Source organism: Panthera pardus, unplaced genomic scaffold, assembly GCF_024362965.1.
Source record: "Panthera pardus isolate Hobbes unplaced genomic scaffold, ASM2436296v1 HiC_scaffold_15, whole genome shotgun sequence".
Taxonomy (NCBI): Eukaryota; Metazoa; Chordata; class Mammalia; order Carnivora; family Felidae; genus Panthera; species Panthera pardus.
This window is the reverse complement of record NW_026526710.1, coordinates 44,519,134-44,535,736: the sequence shown is the minus strand read 5'-3', so window position 1 is coordinate 44,535,736 and position 16,603 is coordinate 44,519,134.

Sequence of the window (16,603 nt, the reverse complement as noted above, 5' to 3'; positions counted from 1 at the left end):
CAAACATTCTCTAAAGCTCTACACAATGTCTGTAAATTACCTGGTGATAGAACTATGCATAGAAATTTACTAACATAATAGGTGATTATATCTCCCACAATACTTATTGCAGAGAATATTGTCTCAACTAAGCCATGTTCCTAAGACTGACATTAACTGCTATAGGGTAGAGGTTTACCCCAATATAAGGATGGTTGAAAGTCATGACAAAGGAAGAGACCGTTTTATCTTGTGTATAGTTTGTGAAGTAAAAACACTTTTTAATGTTTATTTTTGATAGGGAATGGGGGGGTTGGGGAATGAGAATCTGAAGCAGGTTCCAGGCTCTGAGCTGTCAGCACAGAGCACGGACCGTGAGATCATGACCTGAGCCGAATTTGGATGCTTAACCGACTGAGCCATCCAGGCGCCCCTTAAAGTAAAAATGTAAATGCCATAGCCAGTTTGTAATCTAGAAAACCCAAAAATTAGTAAACTATTTTCTGTCATGAGTAATACTTCTAAATCATCTAGAAGTGTGTGTATGTGTGTTGATTGTAATATGTTTCAAACTCAGACCTGTGGACCTAGATTTTAAAATTGAATATAGTATTCAGTTTATTAGGATGGAAAAGACACTCCAGTGTACCTTTACTGTTGCTATAGTGTCTAAGTCTCCAAAAAAAAAAAGTAATTTCTTGAAGTTAATTATCCTTTACATGGATAATCACAAAAAGCTATTAGCTTTATATCAGGAAAACAATAGACATTCAAAAGCTTGTAGATTTAGGACCAGGAATGTATTATGAGGACCCTAGGGCCAAAAGAATTCAGGAGATAGGACAAAGAAGTTTGAGCTGCAGATTAATTAATCCTCAAATGACTCCATTTACACAAAGGGAATTTTATGGAAATCTTTAGGAGCATGGCTAGGTGGTTGTTTCTAAGCTATGAAGGTACTCAAACCTGAAACTCTTTTCTGACTTGTCCTGAAAAGAATGTCTATAGCAGAAAGGTAATGAGCTGAATGTAATTATCTTTTAAATCAGAATAGTCTGCTTTTGTAAGCTTGTAATTGACCTTCTTAATGTTCTTTTACATGTAGGAGTCTTTGAATTTTTTTCCTTTAAAAAAAAAATTTAGCCTTTGTTATGCTGTTTAATTACTGTATATTATAGTTTCTGTAGTAAATGTGTACAATCACATAATCAAATTAGAATCAGTTATTATGTGATTGTGATATAAATTTTCTATTGAGCTTGGTCAGATGAAATGGCCCAAACATACACCTCACATATAAACCCTTAGAAAAGCCGTTTGTAAGTTTTTTCAGAACTGATGACTATTATACTTTGTGTTTAGTTTAAAAATTACGCTTTATATAATTGTAAGCTGAACTATAGGTGTTCCGTTTGGCTCCCTCTGGAATACTACATAGTGAATGTTCAACTTAGGTGGTTTGTGGAATGGTCGCGAGAGTGGTGGGTGGTACTGTAGCTAATATGTAGTCTACTGCAGGACAGATAGGCTGGAGAATGATCAGGTGGATTGAGCAGGAGACTCAGGAAGGCAAGCTTAGTTGTACAGACACCTTTCAAGGCTGGGACAGGAGCTCTGCCCAGGTCTTAGCATGATTCTATAACTGGTAAAATTTGTCTTTTTCCAATCTTTCTTTCTTCTTGATCTCTTCCCCTCACATTGGGTGGTTATTGGGGTGGCTGCAGATACTTTCATTATCTGGTTAAGGTATAGTCGAGTTCACAATACATGATGTTGAGTTTGGGACATACTGGTGTGGTTTTCATTCAAGTCTATGTAGAGTTCAGTGTGTGTGTGTGTGTGTGTGTGTGTGTGTGTGTGTGTGTGTGTGTGTGTGTGTGTGTGTGTGTACACACACACGTACACAGTCTCCTGGCATAGCCAGGGCTTCCTGGAATACTTTTACTGCCCTCTGTGCCAACTGACCTGATGTCTTGGCACAAAAAGACATGGGGTGATTTGAAAAATCATTTGGAATGTTTCCATAAAACATGAAAGATTAGACCTGATTTTAGATTGAGTCCCTTCTTTTGTCCTCTTTAAAGTGGTTTTTAAGGAACAGAGAGAAATTACCGATTTGAAAAGTGCATAAATATGAACTTAAGTGATGAAAGTGAATGATGAAATCAAAAGAAATCATGCTAACATTAAGTGTATAATTAGAACTAAAATTTTTTCCGAGCATAGCAAAAGCAATTAAGAGGAGGTGATAAATTTTTAATAGAAGTGGTGAATAGGTTCTTAGATTGAATCCTATGAGTGATGTGAATGGTATAAACACTTTGGTGGGAAAATATTCAAATTTCTTAGTGACTTAATGTAAAATACTATAACAAAGATACTTAAGTTCCCACGTAGAGATTTACATTGAGGTTATCGATGACAAACTGGTTAATGAATGCCAATTCAAACAACACTTAAAATTAGTCACAGCTGGAAAAATTGCTTCTATGCAAAAGGATTTTTTTCAGATCTGACAAGTAGCTTTTAAAAGTTACTGATAATAAACAGATTTCTATCAACTAGAGTGGAACAGAGGTCAGCAAACTGTGGTCTGTGTTTTTGTATGGCCCATGAACTGAGAATGGTTTTTACATTTTTAGATGATTGGGGTGGGGGAAGGAATCTTATTCCATGACCTGTGAAAATTACATAGAACTGAAATTAAGTTTTACTGGAACACAGCCAGGCTCATTCACCTATGTGTTGTCTGTCACTGATTTTGTGCTAGTGACAGAACCGAATAGCTGTGAGAGAGACTGTATGTTGCAAAGCCTAAAATGCTATCTGGCCTTTTATGGAAAAAGTTTGCCAGTTTCTGATGGTAGAGAAAAGGCTAATTTTCTCCATAATGAATGGTACTAAATCTATCATATGAAGAAGTTGATCAAAGAGTATGCAACCAAAATAGGTAAGAGAAAAAGTGTTATGAGGATGAAACACATTTATATCTTGTGACCCTTCTGGATTTTATATTTGTAGTATTTGTCAGCCTTTCAAACGTTATAGGTTGTGATTGTCTTACTCTAAATCCTCACTTTCATCTCTAATGTTTACTTATAATTTTATTTTCTTGAACATCAGCCTCTCTAATCACTTGAACTCCAGCTCCCATGAAGCAGGATACCCCAGTATGTGACAAACCACATTTCTCTCAATGGGAGCTTGAATGCAGTGTTCGTGCTACATGTCTGTCTATCCTATTTACAAACATTACAGGTTTAGATTGAGATTAGTTGTCAAAGGGCAAACAAGCAGCTAGGGTGAAGTGTAAAAAACAAAATTCTGCTAAGTGCTCTTACCTTATTAGAACTTGACCCCCTGCTAAAACTTTCCCAAATATTGTTCCTAAACAGTAGAAACTGCTGGTTTGAGTCTTGAAATGGCACATTATTGCTTAGAGGGAGTTTTTATGACTAAGTTTAAAATGGAAATGCCAACAGGTTTAATTATGGTACTGCTGCAGAGGGCACAGCACATTAACATTGCATGAAAAAATCTCAATCTGTTCTACGAATATATTGAGCACCTTTAATATTTTCATTTGCATTTACAAAAACTCCCATCTTAATTTTTCACGAAAGCAAAATAAGACTTTACAGAGAAATGCCCTCTCAAGATCTTTGTTTGAAATCCCTTATTTTAGAAAAGGGAATTAAAAATGAAGAATTTAGGATTATTGATACAAATTAAATGGGTTTGTCGTTCTCCACTCTGACCCTTCTGAGTATCCTACTTGACCCATTTTTCTGGAGGGCAGATAGTATTATAATGGGCCTAACATTCAACTGTTAAGGGATTTAAGAGGAATGCAATTATACATATGTATTTAAAATGACTCAAGACAGTGCTATAATAAGGCTAGATGGAGCCATTGACTAAGATATTTTGGGGGCAACTTTTTTTTTTGAGTCCATATATATGGCAGAACCAAAAACTTAAATGAACAGACTTTGTACCTTCTAAAAATGTGGTTCTGTACGTCAGTAGACCATATTCTCAATGAGCTTTAGTCTCCTTCAAGACATCAGATGGTTATGAATGTCCTGAACTGGTCCATTGCTAATAACCATCTGTCTGTGTCCAAACTTTTACATGGCTTCTAGCAGCTTAAGGCTGTGTCACTACTTGTCCCCAGTCCCCCCTTAAAAGGCCTACAGTTACATTTTTCTGTTCTTTGAGGTGTAACTTTTCTACCACCTAAAACTGTCTCCTCGGGAGTCCTGAGAGCAATCTCTTCGAGATCAAAACACTCCAGGAGAGAGTGCTTAACCCTTTTGCTTCCCAGATCCCAAGGAAGGGCAGGGAACAAGCTTGGGTGGCAGCTTGCTCCAGCTTGCACCATTATACCTTCTGGCATGACCTTTCCTTTAGTACAATCCAGTGTTTACAAAGTGTCTTCTGTTTCAGTGGAGTTGAGCTCAGGTTATGCTGGTTTTCCCTACTATTACAATAGTTACTATGAATAAAACGATTTTTATCACTTAACTAGTATCCAGCTTTGCTTGTCTTTGATACTATATTCATTCAAAAGATACTGATGATGATTCCATGTGGTTTATTAAAAATCTTAGAATGAACATAGACCCAATTTATTTCGATTCCCTCTTTTACGATGAAGGCATTGAAGTTTAGAAAGAATAATTGAAGCAAGGGCCAATAACTGTGGAGCTGAGATCAGAAGCCAGTGTTCCTGACGTTCCCTTCTGCTCTTTTCATTAGGTCTCTGGTTTGGGGGCAGTTTCTCTCTATGAAATCATTCTTATGGTAGAAGGAAGGGTGGTATTGGTGCTTTAGCAGCTCCTGAGCTTTAAAAACAAAACAACTTCATATTTTGGATTTAAGAAAAGTTTTACAGAGGTCATTATAAACAAAACCTGCATTTGTAGTCCACAAAAAAATGATTTCCTAATCAGTTGAATCCAATTTGATTAACATCCATGGCCTTAAATATTTTTGTCCACATTGTCGTTAGGACTAAAGATTACTGCGTATGTTACAGTAGATCATCGTGGTTTTAATGCAGAACTCCAAAGGCTTAAACACGGTTATATACATTTCTTGTACATAATTTCTTACATGGGTTTCCTATCCCTTAAGAATGAGACTTAGTTGGACGTATTTAGCATCAGCAATGGGGCAAAACGAAAATCCTTTCTTGTATCTCTATTATAAATGAGTAAGCAAACTAAATTAAGTTACTATGAAAGACCTTTGGGGCCAGAAGAATAAAAGAGAAAATGAGCTTTAAAAATAGAGATGTCTGTGCTTTTCCCCTTAGCCTATGCATGTGAAAATAACAAGTGATAAGTCTACTAGGCCATAGATGTCATTCATTGCATCTAGTTGGGCTTTAAACAACTCTGGGCTACACAGTGCATATCTGCAGGCATGAAGGTGATTAGAAGCAAAATGGTACAATTGCGAATGAAAGCCAAAACTCAGCTCTTCTAATGGTTGCGAATTGAGATCAATGATGACATAGTTCAATTACAGCATTAGTTCTTTATGTCAGAGACGGGTTAAAAATGGATCATAATGACTCTTCAGCAGATAAACTTGGAGCAATTAGAGGTCTGAAAATGTCTCTTTATGTAACTAAAAAAATAATTACCCTTAAACTATCTGGGCTGCAGAACCTATTTCTTTTGCATGTTAGAAGCTATTTTAAAATCCTATTGCTTCTCAATATGGACTTAATTGACTGAATTTTTAACCCCCCAAATCTCAAGTGAGGATCAGATTAGACTTAAGTCTGGACCATAATGTTTTAAAATATTACTAATTTTTTTCCATAATGTTTACTTTTCTTGAAACCTAGCACAGTGCCTTCCAGGGATTCAAGCCTTGTCGAACGAAATTCTACATTCCTTCTTTAGATATGGCTAGATCCAAGTAGGCCAAGCAATCTAGATCAACTCAACTGCACTGTCCCCCAAATATTAGTGTATATCTTTTGTTTGGTGCACATAGAAGTTGAATAAATCTATGATCTAAGCCAACACAGTTCTTCTATGTAGATTTGGTGGGCTGAGTCTGTCGTTTTCTTAATTGTTCTGAGTTGCCAGGCTGGCCCTGGGAAGTCTACAGTCCTATTGAAGCCAGAAGCATCATCATTACCTTTGTTTTTCCCCTTGTTAGGGTTATTGAACTGACACATTTATTGCTGTGTCTCAATCCATAGATGTGTTTTAGGGAGAAAATTTAAATTGATTTGCACAAATGAACAGAGAGACACTTTGGTTTATGGATATTCAGTACAAATTAGCAAAGCTTTCATCTTAGCTACCATGTGACACATCCAGACGTTACATAGGTAAAAAGAAAAATGTTCTGTCTCTTCCTTTTTCCTTTTGCATTAAGCTGGTTAGTGTTCTGTTTCTTAACCCCTTGATCCTTTTGTTTTCTGTACAGCCTTTTTTTTTTAATTTTTAACATTTGAGACAGAACATGAATGGGGGAGGGGCAGAGAGAGAGGGAGACACAGAATCTGAAGCAACTCCAGGCTCTGAGCTGTCTGCACAGAGCCCGACGCGGGGCTCGAACTCACGGACTGCGAGATGGTGATCTGAGCCGAAGTCGGATGCTTAACTGACTGAGCCACCCAGGTGCCCCTAGTCTTTATTCTACATTGTGGTAGCATTTAACTTAATGAAAAACATAAAGGGAGAACACAGGTTTGTTATAAATTGTTTACTGGTAGTGTCTGTTTAGGTAAGGTTCTCTGTATTTTCACAGGTATAGAAGTTTTGCTCTTAAAAGGTTTGAAATCATATAAATCACTGTATCAATGACAGGGGAGTAAGCAGGACTTCTAGCTAATGGGGACTTGAATGTTTCTCATATGTTCATATCATCTCATTAAGTCACATATCAGTATTGAGAGGTAGGTAGTAATTTTCTTAACAGATAAGGAAACTGGTTCTGAAAACTTAAATTGTCTTATTTTTGCATAGTGGGTACTCCATAAAGAGGCTTGTCCATAAACCTTAAACATTGATAGTATGCTAATATAGATTCCTAATGCTCTGATGTTGACAAACTAAGGTCAATAGCTTATTTAGTTTGAGTGGAATTCTGTGAATTTTATTGAAGGGTTTTAGAGAGGTCATATACATGTATCTAGCTTATTTTTCAAGACTATATTTTGACTTCTTGAAATGCTCTTGAGGCTGAGTTTATATATATCAAGATGGTATCAGTTCTTCCTGAGGGTCTAGATTGCTTGTGACGTGTAATACAATTATCTTGTGATTTTTTCAGTGTCAAGGGTACATTGCAGCTACACATTGTGGAACTAAGTCAGCAAATTCAAAATGCCTTTTTAAGAAAAATTTCCAGGGGTGCCTGGGTGGCTCAGTTGGTTAAGTGTCCGACTTTGGCTCAAGTCATGATCTCATGGTCTGTGAGTTTGAACCCTGTGTCGGTCTCTGGGCTGACAGCTCAGAGCCTGGAGCCTGCTTTGGATTCTCTCTCTCTCTGCCCCTCCCCCACTCACACTGTCTCCCTCTCTAAAAAATAAACCTAAGATTTTTCCAGAAGTTGTAAATCTCCACTTTTAATTAACACAAACTATAAAAATATCTTCACCCGTTCTCCTATGCTTTCCTTAAGGTTGCTAATTCAAATGATATACATAGCAGGCAACATAAAAAGTTAAGGTCGGATTATCATGTGGGGCTTAATCTTTTACTTCAGGGTTTAAAACCACTAACAACTGAAACGGGTCTTTTTGGTGACTTGCAGTTCATGTATCTATTTATATGTGAAAATTTCCCTTTCTAGGCCAATAGTACTTCCAGTATTTTTCAGTTATGGGTGGAGGGGTAAATCTCCTGGATAGGTTATTATAACCCTATAATTAGAAACAAGCACTTAATATAGGAAACTTGATAAACACTTAGAAGCTATTGTGTTCCAGGTACTATGCTAGGTGCTGGATCCATAAAGAGTTAAGACCTGGATCACCTGGGTGGCTCAGTTGGTTAAGTGCCTGACTTTGGTTTAGGTCATGATCTCACGGTTCATGGGTTTGAGCCCCGTGTCAGGCTCTGGGCTGACAGCTCAGAGCCTGGAGCCTGCTTTGGGTTCTGTGTGTGTGTGTGTGTGTCTCAAAAATATTAGGTAAGACCTATTTCTTGTTCTCGAAGATCTCACGGGATAGTGGAAAGTCAGGCATATCAAAATCATGAACACAAGATAAGCAGAAAGGGAATTTAAGAGATGCTGATATTTGGTTTGATAGTGTATGGCTCATTAGCCTTTCGAGAATTGTTCAGGTATTCGCTCATCACTTCCTTACTAGCTTTGGATACTTAAGAGGGACATGGAGACTTGGAAGAGTCGCATGAGAATGCTCCAGTGATTGGTTGCTTGGTTCCCCAAGGCTGGGGTGGTCTCCGTTTTGAAGCATGTAGTTTCATATGAAGGTAGAAGAGGAATGGCCATGTTGATGAAATCCACAGAGTGACACTTCGCAAGTCCTTCTCGTAGCTTTGTGCCGCAAGGCATTATCTTGACCTGTGAGAATCCATGCACAGAGATCCTGAGTATCTGCAGGGTTGTCATTTTCCTATCTGGCTGCATATTCTTTGAGAGGCCAGTGTATGCGGAGAAGAGGGGTTGGGTTGATGATGTAGCTGGACTCCATGGACTGACGCACTGGGATTTGTCCACAGCTCTGACAGCAATGCCGTCAAAATCATCTTGCTGTGATATGTTGTGATCTCTATAGCATCGATAGATCTAGGGATAAGATCCATAGAGCATCTCAGAGAAAGTTTTCAAGAGTAAGGAATAGAAGAGAGTGGGTGGATGACACTAATGGAAGATTTTAGGGCAATGTTCCAGGATTCATGAAGCAAATGACGCAGTGGACAGAAAATACTTTGTGTTGTCCGGCTTTTGCTGCCCATCATTTTTGCAGGTCTCTCTCTCCGCACTGCCAACACCCTTGACAAATATAACATTTATCTGTACAGAACAGCTGTCTGTGAGGATATAACACCCTCCCCTCCCACATGGCACCAAAGATGTGGCTCCTATTCCCTAGGGAAGCTCAATTTGAAAGAAAAGAGCGTGTGCCACCCCCATGGTTTTCTACAGGACACAGGGACGTGCAGAAATCTAGAAATGTGTTAGCTAAACAGTCTGGCTGCAGGTGCTGAGTGAAAGGCTGGGTAGCACAAATGTTTAGCTCCATAACTGAGCACAACTGAAAGTATGTGGGCTGATGATACAGAGGAGATTGGTTCAGTTTTAACTGCTGTCTCAACAGCAGCCTGTTTCAGAAATTTCAGGTAATACAGCCTTTGGAATCTACCAGAAATATGCCTGGGCTGTTCTCCTTGTTTTCCCTTATCTTAGGGCCTCTTTAGTTAGAAGTCTCCCTTTTGATAGCATGGGCTCTGGAGGTTAAATGGAACAAATGAACTTGATTTCCTCTTCAGAATTTCTTGCTATTCTGAGAAACCATGGATGGCTCTTCCAAGTTGATCACATATAATCTTAGTGTAAAGCCACTGCAGTTCAGTATTAGTGGTTTCTCTTTATAGGAATGTTCTGTGTAAAAATCCCTATTACATGTCCCACATGTACAATTCAATAGGAACTGAATAGACTCTGTAGGAGGGAGTGGTCTAGAAATCTTTGGAAGTAGATACGATCCAGAAATCCATGTAGGGACATGGATCTATTCTGCCAGCACATCTCTATATGCTACAAGTCCTTTGAGGGCAAAGGCCCTGCTTTATAAGTCTTTGAACTTTCTACAGATTCTAGCACCATGCTTTAAACAGGATTCTCAATCAATTTCTGGTAAAACTAGTACTTCTGAAGCAATATTTTCATAGGTTGAATGAGCTATCTCAGGACATTTTAGAAGACAAATATAACTTTAAAAAATTTGCACCAAACTCTTCAAATCACTTTCATTAGCATCTTTAAAAAAAATATTTGTAAGGAGCTATTTGTAATAAATTTAGGCTTAAACTTCTCTTTCGAATTATTGTGACCTGTTTGGGAGAGATAAGAGAGGAAGGATATTTTTAAATTTGTAAGACAAAAACTCAGTCTGGATTTGACATTTGTCAACCATACACACACTCCTCTTTACCTCCTAAATTTTTTTTTTCAAATGCTGTGCAAAGAAAATAATAGTATTACGGTTTGCCCTGTGGATCCTCCCTCCCCAAACTGTTATTTTGAAATTGATGGAACTATAATCCTTAGCCCTCCTGCTACCTGCAGTTTCCCCGCCTTTGTGTCTTAGAACATTGTTACTGAGAATTCTACTTATGGTGTGAGTTGTATTTCTTTATTTCAGCACTTCTGTGATGTGGCAGTAGCAATGCTCCCACTCTCCCCTGTTGGGCTTTTCTTTCTCAGTTTTCTATGACTATAACCTGGTTCTCCCAGCTGGAAGAAAATCCAGGAATTTTGGGCTGAAGCCTGTGCCCTGACCTAGACCACTCAGAGGGAGAAGAAACCATTTGAGCAGCACTCTTCCATCCTCCCTTCCAGGAGGGGGCTGATGTGTACACGCGCATGTGCACACCCTGGGAACATGGCCGGCCTCATCTTCTCCAGCCGAACACTAATTTGGGATTCCCCATCTGATGGGCACTTGCACAATGATCTTTTACATACAAGGTGGTAATTTCACACTAAATACGTCAATTATTTATAAATGGATCTCTGTGACAGGGAGTAGCAGCTGGGCTATAGAGGCTGCTTTGACTGAGGCGTGGTCAATAAAACCACATGCCACTTTCAACAGTGTTATTAATATTTATGTGGCTTGATCAGCTAGTTGAGATGCAGGTCTTCTCTGGGCTGTGTGCAAGAAGACTTCCTATTTTCACTTGCCTGTAATTATACGCTGATTGTTTCCTTGGCCAAACTTCAGGGGCAATAGAGGGTCAGGCTTCTAGGCTGAATAGTGTGCCAAAGACATCCAAGCCATGATACTTTCTCTGCTTTTCTTGTTGTTGGAGTCCATTAAAACGTAGGTCTAAAGTAGGAAGTCTGTGAAGCTCACACTCTGAACCTTGGAGGAAGATTCTGGTTTTAACTTTTGTAAGAGTAACCTTGTATTTGTGAATAGCAAAGTAATCTGACATGAGGGAGATGACCAAAACTGATTAAGAGTCTACTTAATGAATTGGTGCCTTTTAAGAGAAACAGATAGATGTGAATGGGGCAGATAATCAGTACACTTAAAGGGCACTACTGCAAACTTCATCTTTCCTGATTCCTGATGAATTTTTGTCCACGAGGACGTGTTGCATTACCATCTAAAGTAGGATCCCCTGGCGTTCCATGATTTAATAGAGTATGTGGTATTGGCTTCGGAGAGCTCCATCATTTCTCAAGTCAACACGTATGTAGAAAAGTGATAATTCTAGTGCCGAGTAAACAATGGTGATTTTTTTTTCCTTTTTTCTTATTGGAAAAGATGTGAGTTTGGTTTAGAGTCTGTCTGCCTTGCCACACATCCAACAAGACTACCCTTACACTGGTGGTGTAACAGTTCTGACAACTTGAAACCTGAAAGGTGACGACCATTAGAGGGCAGCACTGATAAAGTTTCTTGGCAGGAAACCAGAAGGAACAAGGATACAAACTTGTGTCGCAGGGGTCTTCACAACTAAGGCAGTGCCGTCCTCCACAGGGCAGTTTGTTTCCCTCCCCATGTAGACAGACTGATGGTAGACGTTCATGGGAATAAATGAAGCTGTATCTGTGAAATGTGAATGCAGAAATACACTCTAACTTTTGTGTAGTTATGACTCCTTATGTTGAAAACACTCCCTACTTAGTACCTTTCTGTCTTCCCCAAACAGCTGACCTTTCTGCTTTAGTTAACTGTCATTTGTCCCTTTGAGACTTGCTTGTACAAGTGTACTTTGGGAAACCATAAGTAAATACGCTGATTTCCCTTGTAATAAAGTCCAAACTCCCAAGTCTTCCATGACCCAGTGTTTATAGCAAAGAAAGCTGTTGTGGTAAAAGACGGGTTAAATGCATGCAGAGCCAATGACCTGCAATAATAAATGCACCTGCATGCTGCCTCGTTTTTTAGCAACGGACATCTTAGCTGCAAGCTGCCAGGGAGATGAGATCTGGGTGAATAATCCATAATTACACTGGAGTAGATGAAGATTGATGGGTGAAGGGAAGTTTTATCCTGTGGGATCAAAGAACTTTTCCTTTGACTCTACTGAGGAATCCGTTGTTACAGGACAAAGAGGGTAGCATGCTATACATTTGAAAATACTCCCTACCTGTGCAATATCTCAGTAGATGACAGAATGTCTCAGGAGTAGGGATGAGCCCAGCAGCTGAAGGGGTGGAGCATGCAGCCCAGCTAGTGTCCCAGAACCGAGAGTGACCCAGGAGTGCTCTTTTTCCACAGGCCAGTGGGCTGGAAACTGGGGTAATGAGAGAATTGGCTCAGTCTTCAAATAACCAACGCCAACCTCTTCCTCAATTCCTTGCTCTGATTTCCCAAGAATCTGCTTTCTGCTTAGGCGAGGCAGGAACAATTCAAGGATACTGAATTTGAAAATAGAAACAAAACTTAAATGTAGGAGGAAAAATTGAGGGTTGTTGTAGCTAATAATGAGCATGTAGGCAGCTTCCTCACGCTGAAGGTAGTGAGATCCTTGTTTTCATTTTTACAGAGTGAGAATAAGAGCTAAAAAGGTGGTAGGGGTTCCACTGGATGCCAGAGGTTTGAATATGTACCACCAAGGGAAATAGAGAAGGTCAAGGAAATACTTGGTACACCTTCCTGAAATTCAAGGGGAGCTTACATCACTGAATTTGCTTTTCAGTCTACCACCCTAATGGTTGAGACCAGTGTTCTTCTATGTACTCTGATGTTGTTGACTGTTTCAGGTACTAACAGCTTTGGCTAAACTGAACTTGAGGGAGCTTGACAGTGAAAAATAGGAGGTATAGCTATAACACTTAAAATTTGACTCGCGTAATTCTCACCATTCCTCTCAATCAGCACCACTTCTAACCATTAAGTTGTATAGACTATGAGTGTAGAGGAAGTCACACCTTTGCATTTGTCTATATTGATGCTGCTGAGATCTATGCTACTAGAGCTTTTTACCAAACAAGCTACAGATCGGTCCCCACTGGGAAATAGTTCTAGGCATCCCACCCCACTACATCATTTTAGAACACTGAATCTACTTAGTACTTTTGCTCACTACAGTAAAATCTCATTGTAGCCAGACACAATATATCGGCTCACAACATGCCCCAAACTGAGTGGTTTAAACCTAGCAATTCAGTTTGTTTGGGAGGCAAGGTGCTGGAGACCAAAGTGTCAGTGGTAGTTGGCAATCTTTGGAGGTAGTTGACTTGCAGAAGCATTGTCCTGATCTCTGCCTTAACATGGCATTCTTCCTGTTTGTGAATATTGTCTATTGCCATATTTATTTTAAGTTTATTTTTATCTTATTTTTGAGGGAGAGCACATGTGTAAGTGGGAGAAGGACAGAGAGGGAGAAAGAATCCAGAACAGGCTGCTCTTTGCCAGCATAGAACCTGATGTGGGGCTCAAACCCATGAATCATGAGATCATGACCTGAGCTGAAATCGAAGACTCAGACCACTTAACTGAGCGAGCCACTCAGGGGCCCTCACCCCTTTTTAAAAGACATCAGCCATGTTGGATTAGGGGCCCATCTACTCCAGTCAGACCTCATCCTAACTTGAGTTACATCTGCAATGACCCTGTTGGCAAATAAGGTCACAGTCTGAGGTACTAGTGATTAGGACTCTAACACCTAGGAATCTAGGATGGGGGGAGTGCAATTCAACCCATAACCAGCAGAAACTTGATTAGCAATGGGAGTTAGTGGAGTTTATTTAAATGCACACTTGTAGTTGGCCCTATCTGTTCACAGTAAACTGCAATATTTACAAAAGTATAATGGAAATATTTTTATGATGGCTTCTAGATTTCTTGACTTTATAAATTGAAACAATGTCTTTTTCTGAATAGCGGAGCTCTGTTTCTTGGAATTAATACGACCAGTTGAGACCATCAGAGAACACTATTTTGCTTTCATTCCTTCAGCAGAAGAGCTCTTCGGTCCATCCAAACTTCCCTGGCATCCCTAAAAAGCCCATTATGATGTTTAATAACCCTCAAAACCAAGTTCTTTCCCTCTAAATCCTCCAGGCTTCAGGTGAAGTCGGTTTCTCTTGTTCCTGCCTTCATGAATCCAAGGAGCAGTTGGCCAACTACATAAAATTGTAGAACTCTTTCCCTGACAGACGTTGTTAGGTTTCCTCTCTACATTCCATCCAATAAACAAAATGGTCTTTTACTAAGGTCTTATTCTAACTCTGAGTCATCTTTGTGGATCTTGTAAAACCTCTTGAGGATCTCCTGATACTCCTGAATTATCTCAGAACTGGAGGTGTATCTCTGGGCTGGTCTGACTTCTGGGTAGAGAATAGTCTGTTGTGGATTCAGGTGTCTATTTTTCCACAGAACTGCCCACAGGGGAAGTGGTAAGCCTTGCTCTGAATTTCACACATTTCTTCTCCCTTGAGCAGTGCCCTATCTATGTTTCTTTGAAATATGCTTATTTAATGCTTTTTTTGTGAGCTTGATACTGGGACTAGGAGCCAGGGACATGGTAATCAGTGAGGCTGGTGATAAAGAGATTATAGTCTGGAGACATGGGTCTCAGATCTGCTCAGGGACTGACTTTTTACACTCTCAAAAATTGAAGACTCTAACTTTTATGTTGATTATATCGATATTTTTCATATTAGAAAGTAAAAAAAAAAATTTAAATGTTCATTTAAAAACCCCAGCTCATCGTGTTTACATAAGTTATTTTATTAACATGGGTTTTGACATAAAAACAGAAGAATGACCTTGTTTAACATTTGTGCATATGTTTTTAATGCCCGGCTTTATAATAGAAGATAGCTTGGTTCTCTTACCTGTTTTTGCACTCAATCTGTTATGTTTTGGTTCAAATGTAAGAAAAGTAACTGGAAAAAGGATGAATATTTTAATTGCTTTTCAGATAGTGGTAGGTATTCTTTAATGGTACACCAAAATGCATCAAATAGTTCTCTAAATGTTGCAGTGTGGATTTTGAAGCCATATAAATGAACGTTTCATAGTCTGTTAAAGTCCAATGGTTTATTTCACACTTCCAATGAATATTTTACCTATGCATTGGTCACTAGGAAAATGTTGGCTTATTTAGTTATGCAGATTTTCTAAATGTTAATACGTTTCATTACACTTGATCAACTCATATTAGTATCAGCACTGATCTTATCAGAAACATCTTTACTGGGAAGCTCTCAAGCTCATGATGTATATAGGTTTTCCAAATTCTAATTTTCACATGGAAGTGTGAATTTTATCAACAAATATTTTTGATTTTTGTCCCTTGACTACTAGGCTCACTCTGTTCACTTTCTATCAACTGTCAAATACTCGTCTTGTAGTTTTTCAGTTTTTTTCAAGTGAAAGTAGAATGCTATGGAAAAAGTCTAGTTCCATTGCTAAACTATTGTACAAGTGTTTTTTCTAGAGACAGCAATTATCTTGTATTACAAGTGCTTTGTGCTTGCCTCTCACGTCATCAGAGACCACGAAAAAGATGTGTACTTAAGGGCTGAGATTTAATTGAAAAAATTTATTGCTTCATCAGGGGATTCCTAAGTAAAACTGTCATTGCTTTTATTGTGAATATGTGGCAGTGAAGAGTATATGGGTACTGATAAAGTTTGGTTTGAGCTAAGGTACTAGCACTTTTTATCCATCAGTGCAAATGTCAGCATAATGAGAAAGGCAAACAAAATCTGTTTCTGTGAAAATAGTTGTGGTTTTCTGGACATGGTGAAAGGATCTCAGGGACCCCTAGGGGTACGTGGATCACACTTTGAGAACCACTGGTCTAGTTTGGTTAGTAAACAGGCAAGGCAATCCAGAGTTAAAGATCATAAGCTGGGGTAGGCATGGTAAAACTTGAACTTAGGGGTGTAGGGAAATGGAGCTCAGAGGAGGTGACCTGGAAACCAAACTCTGGAAAACAAATAGAAATTATAGGGTGTTAGGAAAATGAAGAAAGGTAAGTGAGAGGCAAAACCTGTACAAGCAATGAACTGAAGTTGAGAAAGCATGGTACTTTGAAAGTCCTGCAAGAGGGTTCAAGGTGTCTGCAGAATATAACCTGAGGATATGACATAAAGTGAAGGAGCTCATCAGAGGCCGGTTATGTGAGGCCACAGGTACTGTGTAATATTTAGAGTTGAAGACCCTTTTGCTGTTGGAATAGTCCAAGGAAGAAAGCATAGTGGCCTAAAGTGGGGTAATGGTTTTAGGGAGGGAGAGGGTGTATGGATTCAAGAAACATTGAACTAAGAATGGGAGGTCTGAGTGGTTAATTAGATGTCAAGGATAAGGGAGAAAGGAGTCAAAGGGTGACAGCCAAGTTACAAGTTTGGTACTGACCTAGGGCATACTGGTGCTGAAGTGAATTTGGAAAGAGGTAAGCTGATGAGTTTAATGTGTTGTTTTTCCCTGGGCCAG